This window comes from Mauremys reevesii, linkage group 1, assembly GCF_016161935.1.
Source record: "Mauremys reevesii isolate NIE-2019 linkage group 1, ASM1616193v1, whole genome shotgun sequence".
Taxonomy (NCBI): domain Eukaryota; kingdom Metazoa; phylum Chordata; order Testudines; family Geoemydidae; genus Mauremys; species Mauremys reevesii.
Genome location: NC_052623.1, coordinates 97,422,998 through 97,438,482, shown reverse-complemented (window position 1 = coordinate 97,438,482; position 15,485 = coordinate 97,422,998). Strand labels below are relative to the sequence as shown.

At 40.3% G+C, this 15,485-nt stretch overlaps 1 long non-coding RNA gene across 5 annotated transcripts in view; it reads right to left on the bottom strand.

Moving 5' to 3' along the window:
• Positions 1 to 15,485, bottom strand: part of LOC120395764 — a 169,498-nt gene that overhangs the window by 99,091 nt on the left and 54,922 nt on the right. Inside the window, exon 3 of one of the 5 annotated variants that reach the window (XR_005592774.1) lies at positions 1,677 to 2,039. The exons of 2 other annotated variants lie outside the window; for them this stretch is intronic. This is a non-coding gene — a long non-coding RNA (uncharacterized LOC120395764). Of the gene's footprint in view, positions 1 to 1,676; positions 2,040 to 12,899; positions 13,464 to 15,485 lie in introns of those variants that run through there. 2 more of the 5 variants (XR_005592776.1, XR_005592775.1) reach the window with 2 other exon arrangements.

Below are 15,485 nucleotides of genomic sequence, written 5' to 3'. Positions count from 1 at the left end.
GGAGCTTAAAGCTCATATTAACCATCATAGTCCTCAATAGGAAATACTCTTCTAATTCAAATTGAGAACTAGCTAGCAAAGTAAACAAATAACTGTTTCTTGTTCTTTCTTCTTTGAAACACTACCTTTTAAAAGTATTTGCTAATTGTGAAAAAGCTGGACTGATTCCTTCAAGGGAAGATTGTGTATGTTGAACAGAGTTTATTTCCTTTGTAACTAATCTCAGCATTTTCTCACACTATAGATCAGTGCTATCTGTCAAAAAAGGACAGACAGAGGAGAAATGGGCACAGTTATGACTAAATGCTTCACCGCAAATGAACAGATAAACATGAAGATGAGAAACAATGCAGTAGAAACAAACATGCTGTTCAAAATTCTAATGGATGTGCAGAGTACCATATTTTTCATTGGCCATATCACTTGCCCTTTGCATAGGCCACAGACCTATAAGCTATTGAATACCAGATCCCTGATCCAGAAAAAAAAAAAAACCTCACCAAAAAATCCCATAGTATCCTGCCTCCAGAGATTACCAATAGCTGGTGCTTCATAGTTCTGTTTGTTTTGGGTTTTTTGGCTGGGGGGTAGGGTGGGGTGAGGGAGGGGGTAAACAAAAAGGCAGGGGGTGTGATGAAGCACTTAGAAAATTAAGCAGTGCTGAATATTGGGCCCAGCAAACATGGGACATGTGCTCTAAGGTGTAATTAGTATTAATGTATTGAAAGAATAATGTATTAACAAGAGAAGTAATTCTATGGGTTTCCACACACTTCTACCCAGAGCCAGACTGCTGCCAGCTCTGTATGAGTGAGCATCACTGGAAATGAGTGCACAAGTAGGGGCTACGCATAATCTTTTTGGAAGCACAGACTCTCCTGTCTGCTAGTACAGTGGCTGCAGCTAAACTGAACACCCACAATACAGGGGAAGGGGAAGGATATGACCCCACCTCTCTTTCTGCACTGGCTGTCTGATTTTCTCTGTAACCCTGTGAGAAATTCTGGTTGAATCACCAGAATTCCACTCTGGTTCCTACTTTTATCACATCCTCTGCACCCAATCTCTGTGGTATGACAGTAAAAAAATGTTATTCAGTTGAGGAGAGGACCCTAAATCTCAGAGATTGTATAGGTTTCATGTTTAGATGCTCTAGTATCACTGGTAGAATGTTGGGCTGCGCTAAAGAAAGTGAGCAGAAAGGTCATTTCTGTTGGTACATTTGTAGTAGAACTATGCAAATCACTGATTCTTCAGTTCAGTGGCCAAACCAAAAAAATAAAAAAAAATGTGTGTGTCAACTTGAACTAAGTTTTGTTTTGGGGTTGTGTCATGGATCGGGCATGCCCTGTCCCCACCCTGGACAGGGCATGAGCTCGGCGCAGGGGCTTTGCGGCCTCGTGGCTAGAGTCAATAACTGCCCCCCGGCTCGGGGATGTGCGGCCTAGCAGACAGAGTCAGCCACTGTCAGGATGGGCCACCACCCCATGGTGGGCAGCGGCCAGGATACGGGGACCCAGGCCACCCTCTCAACCTAGGGCCCTGTCGTTGATGGGATTGCCTGCCACCAGCTCAGCGGAGATCCGGCTGAAACATGTCAAACTAGCCTCTGGCCAACTCCCCACAAAGACTCTCTGGGTTACTTCCTACCTGCTTCTCCGCATCTTCTGGCTTCCTAGTTCCCCTGGTTCCTTCTCCCTCTGTAGCATCCAGAGCCTGGGGGTTGAGGGTTGCTATTAGCTGGATGGCCTCCACGTTGTGAATTGTCAACAGCCCTTCAGCAGGACCCGGTGGCACACCACCTTCCCCTATGGCGGTCAGCCCAGACTGAGCCAAGCTGCTCCCTCTTATACTGGTGTTGCACTTCGAGCATGCCCAGTAGGGCCCTGGCTTCCTCAGCCCACAGTGAGGGGTTAGCCCCTGAAGCGTCAGTGCGGGGTGTGCATGCTCCGTCACAGGTTGCTGGGCTGTTGTTGTTTTTTGCCACAATGAAGAAGTCAACAAATGCATTTCAGGTCAAACAAAATGTTTTGTTCATCCTGAAACAAAAAGTTTAGTTTTGTTCAAGGTTTTTTTTAAATCATTTAAATCAAACTGTGATGCTGTACCCCATAATGCTTTATGGAAATATGCTTGTGAATATATATGACATAAGTGGAATATGTGCTATGCTACATATGCCATGTAACATATCTATGTAAAGGTTATGATCTACTGAATCTATTAATCCTATCTGTATGCATGTATCATTTTTGTATTCGAAGTTATGCATATTGGCTGTGTACTGGCTTGATTTCTAAATATCCTTAATAGAGCATTTGATCAGTTCCTGGAGAAAGGAATGTTGAAATTAAGACATAATCTAGAAACACTTAAAGGACAATGAATCTTGGAATGCTCCAATCCACATAAGAAGTCTACTTGAGGAGGTTCAAGGTAGCATGTGACCCATGGCTGCTAACTGGTAAGAAACTGGACATGTGACTTGCCCAGGTGACTCCAGAACTCCATCTTGGAGCTGGACTTTGCATAGGAAAGAGGAGGGGGTCTCCACCCACAAGAGGAAGACCAAGGACAGGGTAGGCCCACTGCTCAGTGAGTAGGAAACATGGAAATGGCAGAGATGCTTAATGACTTCTGTGCTTCAGTTTTCACCGAGAAGTCTGAAGGAATGCCTAACAAAGTGAATGCTAATGGGAAGGGGGTAGGTTTAGAAGAAAAAATAAAAGAAAAAGAACAAGTTAAAAATCACTTAGAAAAGTTAGATGCCTGCAAGTCACCAGAGCCTGATGAAATGCATCCTAGACTATTCAAGGAGCTAATAGAGGAGGCATCTGAGCCTCTAGCTATTATCTTTGGAAAATCATGGGAGATAGGAGAGATTCCAGAAGACTGGAAAAGGGCAAATATAGTGCCCATCTATAAAAAGGGAAATAAAAACAACCCAGGAAACTACAGACCAGTTAGTTTAACTTCTGTGCCAGGGAAGATAATGGAGCAAGTAATTAAGGAAATCATCTGCAAACACTTGGAAGGTGGTAAGGTGATAGAGAATAGCCAGCATGGATTTGTAAAGAACAAATCATGTCAAATCAATCTGATAGCTTTCTTTGATAGGATAACGAGTCTTGTGGATAAGAGAGAAGTGGTGGATGTGGTATACCTAGACTTTAGTAAGGCATTTGATACGGTCTCACATGGTTTTCTTATCGATAAACTAGGCAAATACAACTTATATGGGGCTACTATAAGGTGGGTGCATAACTGGCTGGATAACCATACTCAGAGAGTAGTTATTAATGGTTTCCAATCCTGCTGAAAAGGTATAACAAGTGGGGTTCTGCAGGGGTCTGTTTTGGGACCGGCTTTGTTCAATATCTTCATCAACGACTTAGATATTGGCATAGAAAGTACACTTAAGATTGCAGATGATACCAAACTGGGAGGGATTGCAACTGCTTTGGAGGATAGGGTCATAATTCAAAATGATCTGGACAAATTGGAGAAATGGTCTGAGGTAAACAGGATGAAGTTTAACAAAGACAAATGCAAAGTGCTCCACTTAGGAAGGAACAATCAGTTTCACACATACAGAATGGGAAGAGACTGTCTAGGAAGGAGTACGGCAGAAAGGGATCTAGGGGTATAGTGGACCACAAGCTAAATATGAGTCAATAGCGTGATGCTGTTGCAAAAAAAGCAAACGTGATTCTGAGATGCATTAACAGGTGTGTTGTGAGCAAGACATGAGAAGTCATTCTTCCACTATACTCTGCGTTGGTTAGGCCTCAGCTGGAGTATTGTGTCCAGTTCTGGGCACCACATTTCAAGAAAGATGTGGAGAAATTGGAGAGGGTCCAGAGAAGAGCAACAAGAATGATTAAAGGTCTTGAGAACATGACCTATGAAGGAAGGCTGAAAGAACTGGGTTTGTTTAGTTTGGAAAAGAGAAGACTGAGAGGGGACATGATAGCAGTTTTCAGGTATCTAAAAGGGTGTCATCCGGAGGAGGGAGAAAACTTGTTCACCTTAGCCTCTAAGGATAGAACAAGAAGCAATGGGCTTAAACTGCAGCAAGGGAGGCTTAGGTTGGACATTAGGAAAGAGTTCCTAACTGTCAGGGTGGTTAAACACTGGAATCTCCATCTCTGGAGATATTTAAGAGTAGGTTAGATAAATGTCTATCCGGGATGGTCTAGACAGTATTTGGTCCTGCCATGAGGGCAGGGGACTGGACTTGATAGCCTCTCGAGGTCCCTTCCAGTCCTAGAGTCTATGAATCTATGAAAAAGAACGTCTATTTAAGCCCACAGGAGACCCCTCCATTTGATCTTCAACTGGCTAAGGAGAGAGCCTCTCCACATGCCCCCTAGCCCCCGACCCCTGGATACCTGAAAGAAACTGGAACAAAGGACAGTGACTGCAAGGGGTGTGGTGGACCTAGGCTAAAAGGAGATTAGTCTGTAAAAGGGGGCATTCTGGAACTGGTGAGGATCTTATCTGTATTCAGTTTGATTAGACAGATTTGCATATTTTATTTTATTTTGCTTGGTGACACACTTTGTTCTATCTGTTACTACTTGGAACCACTTAAATCCTACTTTCTATATTTAATAAAATGACTTTTTACTTATTAATTAGCTGAGAGTATGTGTTAATACCTAGGTGGGCAAACAGCTGTGCATCTCTCTCTATCGGTGTTATAGAGGGTGAACAATTTATAACTTTACACTGTATAAGCTTTATACAGGGTAAAATGGATTTATTTGGGTTTAGACGCCATTGGGAGTTGGGCATCTAAGTGTTAAAGACAAGAACACTTCAGGTAAGCCTACAGCTGTTAGGGGACGTGATTCAGACCTGGCTCTGTGTTTGCAGCAGGCTAGCAAGTCTGGCTCAAACAATGCAGGGCACTGAAGTTTTCGACTGACAGGGCAGGAAAGCAGGGGCAGAAATAATCTTGGTACATCAGGTGGCAGCTGCCAGGGGGTTTCTGTGATCCAACCCCTCTCACAAACAATAAAAATGAAGCAACTTCTGAAATAAAAGTGAAAAGGTTTAGTTTAGAAAATGTTGAAATAAAATCTGACTTTTTCAGATATTTTTGGAGGGCAGATTTTCAATCAACAGCAACAAAAAAAACCTGACAAAACGTTTCAGATAACCTGAATCAGTATTTTCCCATGAAAAAAGTTTTGTCCAAAAATTTCACCTCTAATTTGTACTGTGATTTTTATCTTTTAATAACCAGTCTTGTATTTAGAAATATGTATTCAGTATTCCCCAAAATAGAATTGGTGAGGGGATAGGAGAAATTGGTCATCCAAGAATAGAGAGAGAGTGAACTGCTAGGAAATAAGAGAAAATTGATTATAAATTGAAAACTGTGTACAGTATTCTTAAGGAAAGGACGGCGAGGGCAGCATCTCAGAAAGACTACAGGATTACAATCTTAGACGACGATTTCCTGTTTCTGTAACAACGAGTCTTCTTAAGAGCATTATAGTGGTGCCATTGGTCAGTTCCAGTTAAATTGTTTGGCACAAAAATAGTTTATCAAAGTTATAATTCTGTGAATTGTAATTGTGTGCTATAGTAATTGACTGTTCAATATTATCTCACTTGATTAGAGGTCCATTCTAGTTCTTCCCTATTTACTGCCTCACTAATCTGTAGAAGGGGACAGAATGATCAGCTAGTCAAACAGTGTTTAATGAAGGTCAAACAAAAAGGCCTAATTTTCAGTGGTGCAAAAGCACTCTCCACTCCCATGGGTCAATGGGTGTTGCTTTTCTCAGAGTACCTCTGAAAATTCAGGCCTGGAGACCATAAGCTTCTGAACAGTGATAAAATCATCGTAGTACTGAAGCTAAAGATGTTAAAGTTATTTTGAAAAATTGGTTTCTAAAAAAACAGGAATTGGCTTGTTACATTCATAGGACTTTCAAAGTTTTATCATCACTTTTGGTTTGATTTTAGCTGGGACCAGAACCAAAAATACCAAATAAGTGGAGATATGTCTGACAAGGCTGAAATAAGAATGCCCTGGAAATTTCATGATGGCCCGATGTAACAAGATCTAAAGCACCAAACTTTCTCATGTTTCAGAGTAGCAGCCGTGTTAGTCTGTATCCGCAAAAAGAACAGGAGTACATCCGAAGAAGTGAGCTGTAGCTCACGAAAGCTCATGCTAAAATAAATTTGTTAAACTTTCTCATGAACTCTAAAGGTTAACTCATAAAGCCTATTAACCTTAAGACATAAAACCTAGCTGAGGAAATAACTTAGACTTGGGATACATCTACCATTTGGGCCCGAAGGTGCTTTAGTGACATTCGTGCTGTAGTCCTTCACCAAGGAGACTACAAAAACATATTCCTTAGATTTAAGATGCACTTTTTTTAACAATGGATAAACTGTGAGGCTGATGCAATGTATTAGTAGCAATTGGTGAGTAATACTAATTCTGTGACCAAATATATTGAAGAAAAAAAACTAAGGGTTAAGACTACACTGGAGCAGTAAGATATAATTTCCAGCTTGAAGAGACATACCTGCACTGGGTCTGATTGCGTTAGTGTGGTGGCATGAGCAGACGGAGGAGCTAGCTACCCTAAGTATGTACCTAGAATCTTGGACAGGATCGCACTTGTGGCTCTACTTCCTCTCCCACTTGTGCAGCTGTGGCTACACGTTTTTTTTTTAAGTGCACCAGCTCAATCAGATCTAGTGCAGGCATAGCTCCTTGAACTGGAAATTAGACATAGCCCTTAGTTTTTCCATGAGAATATATTTAGACACAAAATTGTTATTACAAACTACTTGTTATTAATACCTTACGTCATCCTCACAGTTTTTACATTGTTGAAAGGAAAAAAAAGTGTAGCCAGAAGTCCTGCACACCTTATAGAATATGTTCTTGTAGTCTTTTTGGCGATACTAGCATTTTAGGGTATGTTATTAAATTACAACAACTCAGTAGAAACCCCTCCCCCGCCGCATTTACTTCTAGTATTCATTGCTTTGGTTTCTTTGTTTAGGCATCACTTTATCTCCTGGGCTAACAATTAATTAATAGAGAGCTTGTTCATAAGATGTGCTTTTAGGAAGCTTCTTCCTCTTATTGTATTTCTTTCTAGATAAATCAATTGGGCCTTTTTTGGCTGTCAGTGTTTGCACAGTCACCTTCCTCCTACTTCTCCTCTGTCACCAGCAAGTAGCATTGCCACCAAAAGGAAAAATCTCTAAACTGCTCCAAAAATAATTAAACAATAATAAACAGGTTTTCAGATAGATTTGTTTGGGATCTATTTTTCAGCTGCCCTGTTTTATTACCTAGGAAGAAGCATCATTTCTAAATCTAGTGATGGACTCCTTATTCTACCACCTTCTTTAAAAAGAAAAACAAATAATAGATGAATAAAGGTAATAATTGGAGATATGCCAATCTCCTAGAACTGGAAGTGACTTTGAAAGGTCATTGAGTCCAGCCCCTTGCCTTTACTAGCAGGACCATTTTTTGCCCCAGATCCCTAAGTGGCCCCCTCAAGGGCTGAACTCATAACCCTGGGTTTAGCAGACCAATGCTCAAACCACTGAGCTATCTCCCCCCATAACATACAATAGCACACAACACCTGTCTACAAATAACTATGTTCAATAAATGAAACTATGACCTTGGGAGACTTTTTAAAATAAAGTGATCTATACAGAGGGGAAATGTAGCAGCAAGTGGGGAAAAGCCCTTCCTAGGAATCCCTTCTGGGAGATAATGAGTATTTATATTTATATTGACATTTGTTACATGGGTCTTCAGATGAATAACTACATTGGAAAGCACTGTGTGTTCAGTGAATGAAAGTATACTATAAAATAATTATTTCCTTTAGTTCAACACCTGATCATTTCTATTGCAAAAAAAGGTATTGCAAAATCTCATTCTAATTCCAGTAAGTTATTTTGCAAAATCTTTGCCTCCTTTTATAGTAATACATGCTCAGTGGCAGTTAGTCAAATGCTGATCCTGGTAATATTCATAATGCAACCTCTCTCTGTGAAATGTAGAACAGTCTTTGCTGTTTGTCAGTGAGTGCTGCAGTGGCACCTTCTGGCATACAGAAGAATTAATTGCCTTTTCTTTATGGGAAAAAAAAGAAAAACATTGACAGTGTGAGAATGAGTTCGCAAACAAATCATAAGGTATAGATATGAAATAAACAGCAGCTGCTATTTCTTTACTTTATATTTAAACATTAAAAACATGAATTTTCACATATTAAAATTCCAACTGATCGATAGTCCTTTAGACATAATAGCTAAATATAAGTTCCATATCAAAACCATCACTTCTACGTATATCAGTAATCTAAACAACGTGTGTGCAAACTATAACTTTATTGGTTTCCACAAGATGAGAGACGGTGGCTAACTGGAAGAGGTAAGACAGAAGGAAAACAAACACTGAACGAAATGGTTCTGGGAAGTAAAACTGAGGGGGAGACGCTCATTAGAATAGATCAAAACAAATTTTTTGATTATTCTTTCATGTGGAAGCAAAATCTCTCAGAAAATATTTAATGATAGTTTATGATCAAAATTTGGGATCAGCTGCTGCATAGTAAAATAAGGTAGCATTTATGTATTTCTTAGCATAAATTGGACACAAAATGAAAGATGTAATTAATGAACTGTGTATCATATCTGATATTTTTACTGGGAAAAAAATGGTTTACATCAAGTGCACAGATGTCTCTGTCACTCTGTGTAGCTTTCTTTTCTTTACAATATACATTTATATCTCCCACACTCACTCACTCTCTTCACAAAAGAGGTAAAGCTTGAAAAGCAGCAGTACAAACTACCTTGCCCCAGCCCACAGACAAAGATAGTTGAGATACTGATTTCAATCGGAATAGGATTATGGGCCACTGTGCCTCAGCTCTGGTTTAAGAACAAAGTCACGTAGTTTGGTTCATTTTCCACTGAATTTCTGCCTTCTCTGTGAGACTGCCAAATAGACTATGAATTATGATAGTACTTTTCATGATATGAAATCACTGTGAGTAATAGTTGGGAGCTGTCTATAGGGAGCTGGACTGAAACTATCAAAATGTTTTCACACAGGATGGACAGTACCAGCTTTTAAATGCTGACCAGGACTAGGTTTGAACCAGTGATCTAGAAGTGGAATGCTCTGCATCTCACATTACAGACTCTGTGACAGGGTGCTGTTAGCAGCTATAAGTAGATCCCCTTTTGGAAGGCAGTACCTAGGTCACTTAGAACCTGCAGTGCTCCAGAGAGCTAGAGCAGCAGGAGTTAAGTGGTCTGACTGGGTTTGGAAGGTTTAGTGGGGATCACTTGAACTTGGAAGGAGCCTGATGAGTTAATGAGGTAATTAGTTCACCAGCTGGATAGCTCAGAGAAGAAAGGGAACAGTACAAAAGACTGAGCCAGGGAGCAAGAAGGCCCCTTCTATCTACTGTTACATTGTTGTACCTGAAGCATAAGGCAAAAAATAATAATACACAGGGCCGGCTCCATCTTTTTTGCCACCCCAAGTGGCGAAGGGGGAAAAAAATAATCAAGCCACGATCGGCGGCATTTATACTGCACCACTTCATTCTTTGGTGGCAATTTGAAGGCTGGTCCTTCCCTCTAAGAGGGACTGGAGCCAGCCCTGATAATACAGATTCTTGGTGAAAGTATCCTGGTGGAATGTGTGTAGTTTAATCTCCAGGGGGGCCTTACCAGCCAGGGCTTCCATGACTAGCGGGGGAACCTGCTTACAGGTTCATTTTGATTGACACATTTTGTATCTGACAAATAAAAACCAAACATCATAGAGCAATATGCTCAGTAACTTGCTAAAAGGTATTTAGTGAAATAACTGTCAAAGTTTTAAAAGCTCCTTGCCATCCAAGGCCCTGACCCTGCAAAGACTTAGAGGTTTAACTTTATGCATTATGCATAAAATGGTTGATCTCTGCTGAGCTTAGTCAATGGGACTACTCAACCTGCAGAAAAGGTATTCATATGTTAAGTCTTTGCAGGATCAGGGCTTAATTTACTGAAAAAGTGCACATAACCTTTTACTGCTTCTGATACCATTATCTACATACATTTTAAAAATATCATTTACACTACAGCAAGTGTGTTTTTAATCAGATGATATTTAGCACAGTGGAGACATTTCAAATCTCGAATACTTCTGAAAGATTTCATACATGATCAACACTGTTGTCTTCATTCAGTTTTTGCTGAACAGCTTTTCCTAGAAATATTACCTTAAAGAGGCATCTCTTTTTGCTGCTAATGATCTGAACATGGGACTACAAGTATCAGTTCACTGGATTTTTAGGGATCATCTTTCATCACTTAGCTTTGCTTTTTTTTTTAAAACCTCCCTGTATGTCCTACAAAACTGAGACAATGCTTGTATTTAACCTTAGTTTAACTTGTCATTATGGGTTCATTACATTTTCTCTGAATATTTTTCTTTAGCTGAATCACTGGATTTTCTCTTAGTGTTTCACAGGAAAGCATTTACAATCTGAGTTAAACTGTATTGCAAGTTTATACTGTCACTATTCACTGTTTAAACTGTGCAAATATTAACTATTCCCTCTGCAATACAGTTTTATTAATAGGTCTGACTTACTGCAACACACTCTTTGTTTAATCATCATTAAGTATGGTCAAATTTAATTGGACCATCATTTCAATAAACAACTGCATAACATTTTGGTAAAATGGAAATTTTGCTATGATTTATTGTAGCTTTCGTCTATAAAACAAAAATGTACTCAAACTAAGGCATTCACAGCAGTCTATAGTTTTATTTTTCATTTTGTGATGGCAATTATTGTGCTAGCAAATATAAAATACTTTGTTAAAGTAACCATGTACTACAGAGATTGTAGGATCTGAATGATAAAAAACTGCATATTTTTCAGTAGTTTTGGGACTCTCAGGACAGCAACTTTGCATCTCTGAAATATTTCCCATAGTTGCAGACAATAATATCAGGCCAGAAGCTTTGTGTTTTTCCCTAGAGCTGTGTAGACCTTTACACATGTTCTCCCTCTGCATACAATACTTATATTGAGTGGGACACTTTGGGATTCAACCCAGAATGGTAAGGGGTATTGTCACTGCCTGTCCTGCAACTCTGAATGTCTTATATGCTATGCTGCTGGGGCTCTCAGCCCTGACACTAACAGCCAGCCTTACAAGCCTTGTTGTCACACCCTGGCTTCTACCACCCACTTACTTTTTGCAGACACCCTCCCAGTCCCGAATTTCTCCAAAACCATCTGACCTGTATTGCCTAGTCTTCCTGGACTGTAGCACTCAGAACTTAAGTTCACAGATCCGTTTGAGAGACAGCAATAGCCATTCATTAATTTAATTGGGGTTAACAACAATTCTAATTTCAATCAGACCACTGAATAGAATCATAGAATCTCAGGGTTGGAAGGGACCTCAGGAGGTCATCTAGTCCAACCCCCTGCTCAAAGCAGGACCAAACCCAACTAAATCATCCCAGCCAGGGCTTTGTCAAGCCTGACCTTAAAAACCTCTAAGGAAGGAGATTCCACCACCTCCCTAGGTAACCCATTCCAGTTCTTCACCACCCTACTAGTGAAAAAGTTTTTCCTAATATCCAACCTAAACCTCCCCCTCTGCAACTTGAGACCATTACTCCTTGTTCTGTCATCTTCTACCACTGAGAACAGTCTAGATCCATCCTCTTTGGAACCCCCTTTCAGGTAGTTGAAAGCAGCTATCAAATCCCCCCTCATTCTTCTCTTCTGCAGACTAAATAATCCCAGTTCCCTCAGCCTCTCCTCATAAGTCATGTGCTCCAGCCCCCTAATCATTTTTGTTGCCCTCCGCTGGACTCTCTCCAATTTATCCACATCCTTCTTGTAGTGTGGGGCCCAAAACTGGACACAGTACTCCAAATGAGGCCTCACCAGTGCTGAGTAGAGGGGAATGATCACATCCCTTGATCTGCTGGAAATGCCCCTACTTATACAACCCAAAATGCCATTAGCCTTCTTGGCAACAAGGGCACACTGTTGACTCATATTCAGCTTTTCGTCCACCGTAACCCCTAGGTCCTTTTCTGCAGAACTGCTACCCAGCCATTCGGTCCTTAGTCTGTAGCAGTGCATGGGATTCTTCCGTCCTAAGTGCAGGACTCTGCACTTGTCCTTGTTGAACCTCATCATATTTCTTTTGGCCCAATCCTCTAATTTGTCTAGGTCCCTCTGTATCCTATCCCTACCCTCCAGCATATCAACCACTCCTCCCAGTTTAGTGTCATCTGCAAACTTGCTAAGGGTGCAGTCCACACCATCCTCCAGATCGTTAATGAAGATATTGAACAAAACCGGCCCCAGCACCGACCCTTGGGGCACTCCACTTGATACCGGCTGCCAACTAGACATGGAACCATTGATCACTACCCGTTGAGCCCGACCATCTAGCCAGTTTTCTATCCACTTTACCGTCCATTCATCCAGCCCAGACTTCTTTAACTTGCTGGCAAGAATACTGTGGGAGACTGTATCAAAAGCTTTGCTAAAATCCAGAAATAGTACATCCACTGCTTTCCCCTTATCCACAGAGCCAATAGGTTTATAGTAAAAGTAAAAAAAAGTAAAAAAAGTTTATTAAACAAAAATGTCAAAGGTGTAAGTGATAGCAAGTATAGTGAGTAAACATAGAAATAATTATAAGCAAACAAAAGTAAAAATATGCTTCTAAGACTGTAACTTGCGGAAGTTAAGTTTTAATCTTTGCCTTAGCAGGTTTCTCCAGATACTTCAACCTCTTTGGTTGAAGGAGCCAATGTTCTCTGATTTCAAGAACTCTGGCCCCTTGTATCTCCCAGGTGATAGATACCAAAATGGCTTTCTACATTTATTTCCCAATGTTCGTTGACCTTGTTACAAGAGACAGGAAGGCTTCCTACCGGTATTTCCTACCTGTTTGACTTCCCAACTCCCTGCTGATTCATATGTAAATGGGGCTTCCACTGTTTTGATTCGACACTGCTTAATCTACATTGGCAATACATAGCCTGTTTCTATCTGTGTTTGATTACAGACTTTAAAGCATTGTATCAGTGAGTTTCTGTAATTCCTCATATAGTGTTAATGTGTACATTTTACAATGATATTAGTCACTGTGATTCATAAAAGAACTTACTCAATACACTTATAATACAGCAATATCATATACAATCATTTGATTCAACTGCTTATCACATGAGTTTCAGAACCCCATGTCATTTTAGCTCAGTAAATCACTGAAATGTATTCTCAGATAACATTCCTCTTCTCCTGTTGGAAAGATGCCACGTGGTCTGGTGAAGATTTCATACTGGTTCCTCCCCTGCTGGTGATAGTTGAATTGTTACTGCCTTCCCTTGTTAGCTGGATGCCTTTGTTTGCCTTACATGTAAATGGACCTTCATTACCTCTACCTAATGAACAGGCTGGCAAAGCAAAGGCAGACTGTGCTTATGTACTGCTTGCCAAACTCACATTTTAAGAACAATTCTAGCACACATTTATAATTCTTTTTGCACATCTGATACATACATCACACAAGTTTATTAATGATATATTACATGCCATCTTTTGGGTATAGATCGTGACTACAGTGTGTTAGTGTGATGATGTATAATGGTAAAAATGGTCATATTCAATCATACGACCATTTTTACCATTATACAATTGCAAAAAATTTTGTACAATGTGTCATGCAAGGAAAAGTTATGATTTGCGAAAAATTATTCTGTTTATATTCATGTATCATTTTTATATCAGAAATTATTAATTTTGTCTATGTGGTGGCATCATACGTATGTGTTGTATCCCTGGGTAATACCCACCAGGTAAAATTTACATTAAGGCTAGATGGCTATGTAGTGATGGCCCATCAGGGAGATACAATTCTCATAATGGGCCACAGAAGAAACTTATTACATCCAGATAGCTCTCCCTGTGGATGCCTCAGCAAGAATATGGGCAATGGCTGCCCCTGTGAGTCATCAAGCCATGTAAGGACATGCAATATGCTCATGTGATTCTGGACTCCATCTTAGGCCAATAACTTTCCACAAATGAAGATAGTAAATTTCCAGGCACATGGCAGAGGATATAAAAGACCCCAGAGATAGCTCCATTTTGCCTCTTTCCTGTCCTGATTCTCTGGACTGTGGATTTACAACTAAAAGGAACATTTTGGACTATGAACTGAGAACCTTCCAATCTTTTGGAAGTTACCAGAGAGACTTTAAAAGCCAGCAGTCTATTCTATCACTGCCACAAAATTTAAATAAGGACTTTGCAATTATTTGTATATATATGATTACCTCTATTATTTGCTTTCATTATTAACCTTTTTTAGTTTTATTAAAGGATTGGCATCAGCATGATTATTGGATAAGATCTGACTCGTATATTGACCAAGCTATGTGGCTGATCTCTGGGGATTAGAAGGACCCTATATCTGATTAAATTGGTTTTCAGTAACCACTCATCATAGAGTCTAGTGTCTGGGTGGTGAGACAAGGGCTGGAATGCCTAAGGAGACTGCATTTTTGACTTCCTGTTAACCAGTGTGGTGAGACAAAAAATTACTTTTGTTGCTGGCTTTGTTGGTTTATCATTAGATTATACCACCGGTTTGGGGTGAGTCTGCCATATTTCTCAGCAGTTTGTCCTGAATTTGGCATCTTCATCTGTGACCCACTGAGGCATGGTGATGGTTAGGTGTGGTGAGTATGTCAGAACTGACAAGAGTTTCTGACAGAGTAGTGAAACACCAATGGGCCTCTGTGTCACTCTCCATACTACTAAAATACCACATTAGGGCTACACAAGGGAAATGGGCATGTACAGCCTACATACCGAAGAAGGGGTGCCAGTGGAAAGAGTGGGGAAAAAGGATCCAGTTTACAGAGATCCAGTGGACCCAAACCAACTGAAGGCGCAGGGAATGGCTGTCTCCACTACCTCACGCCATGGCTGTCTCCACTACCTCACGCGACGGCTGAAATTAGTGTCTATCCTGCTGTGACACTCTGACGGTTCTGATTTGGGATTAAATAGAATATTTCACCTTCCCAACAGAATCCATTTACTGTGCCTTGATGTGGAAGAGGTAGATTTCATCCAAATTGATTAATAAGATAATTTGGAGATATAAAGGATTGGTAAGGGACTATTTGGCCTTGCACCTCCATGGGCCAAATTTATATCTGGTGTATTCCAAGTTCATCTCCATTGACCTGAGATGATTTCAGAAGTTCACCTAAGGCAATAGAGTTGTGCACATGTCACAAAAAGCCAACATTTTGCTTGTATGTTTGATTTAGTTTTCATTAGGCAAGACTAGAGGTGGGCCAAGCCAAAAATTCAGATCTAAACTATTTGTTTGCATTGCTTTCTAGCAAATGGAAAAAAGAG